The sequence below is a fragment of the Triticum dicoccoides genome, chromosome 4A (genome assembly GCF_002162155.2).
Source record: "Triticum dicoccoides isolate Atlit2015 ecotype Zavitan chromosome 4A, WEW_v2.0, whole genome shotgun sequence".
Classification (NCBI taxonomy): domain Eukaryota; kingdom Viridiplantae; phylum Streptophyta; class Magnoliopsida; order Poales; family Poaceae; genus Triticum; species Triticum dicoccoides.
This window is the reverse complement of record NC_041386.1, coordinates 613,113,854-613,114,879: the sequence shown is the minus strand read 5'-3', so window position 1 is coordinate 613,114,879 and position 1,026 is coordinate 613,113,854. Positions and strand designations below refer to the sequence as shown.

Here is a 1,026-nt window from a genome sequence, read left to right as displayed (position 1 = left end):
CGATCGCCGCCCTTACCCGCCGATAGCCGCCTTTCCCCGCCGATCTAGACGTGATCACGCTGCCAATTCCAACGTCTTCCCGTTCGGCTGATCGCCGCCTTCTCCCCGTCTTTACCCGGGATCTGGCCGGCGCGGACAGATCTTGGAGTCGCCCGCCGTATGTGATGTCGCCTCCGTGCAGGTCGTCACGGTGACGTGGCCTACGTGGACACCGTCGCCGCCCGCAACTCGGTGATCAACCTCTCCGGGAACGTCCTCGCCGTCCGCAGCCACGCAGGCCAGCCGAAGTGCACGTGCATGCCATGTAAGCCGTCTAGTTCGTCAAAAGATTGAATCTGTAAATAATTATGTGCAATCACTTGTTAGATAAGAATTTCTCATCTGTATGATCGTAGTATATTTAATTTGATTTAAAATTGATAGATCAATTTTTTATTATAATATTGCAGTGTTGGTTGAGAGATCATTTAATGGATAAAGAAACTGGATTTACGGATCTGTTTTTGGACACGAGTTGGGATGGTAGCGATAGTGTTGATCGTACGAATGGTAATGATAGTAAAGATGATGATGATGGCAGCGACAATGAATCCTGGTCGTCGTACGATAATTTACCTGAAGAGGATTTTGAAAAGAAGGAGGAGGGTGCTTGTAGTGAAAACGTAAGTGTCATGTACATTCTTTTCATCGGATGAAGAACCATATGGTACTTACACGTGCATATGATTTTTTTATGTGCAGGAGGATATTGACGTTCAGAACGAGGAAAATCATGGTGTTGAATCTTTCGGGGATAACATAAACCAGGTTCGGTCCAAAATTTAAGATGTCATTGAATAATAAAAAAATGGTTATGACAACTTACACTTGCTTATGTGGAATAATTTAGGCTAACTTTGATGATTGGAGTGGTGAAGATGGATATGAGCATGAGGATGGAGCTAATATGGACATTGAGGAAGCTGAAATCCAGCAACGTGCGCTGGAGACACAGTTGAAGGTTATGTGTATGACATTTGCATCACA

At 44.9% G+C, this 1,026-nt stretch overlaps 1 long non-coding RNA gene across 1 annotated transcript; it reads left to right on the top strand.

Annotated features, from left to right (window-relative positions):
* Window positions 1–275: 275 nt before the first annotated feature.
* Window positions 276–784, top strand: LOC119289371. Its single transcript, XR_005141497.1, has 3 exons — window positions 276–304; window positions 450–662; window positions 742–784. It is a non-coding gene; the product is annotated as an uncharacterized LOC119289371 (long non-coding RNA).
* Window positions 785–1,026: the final 242 nt, after the last annotated feature.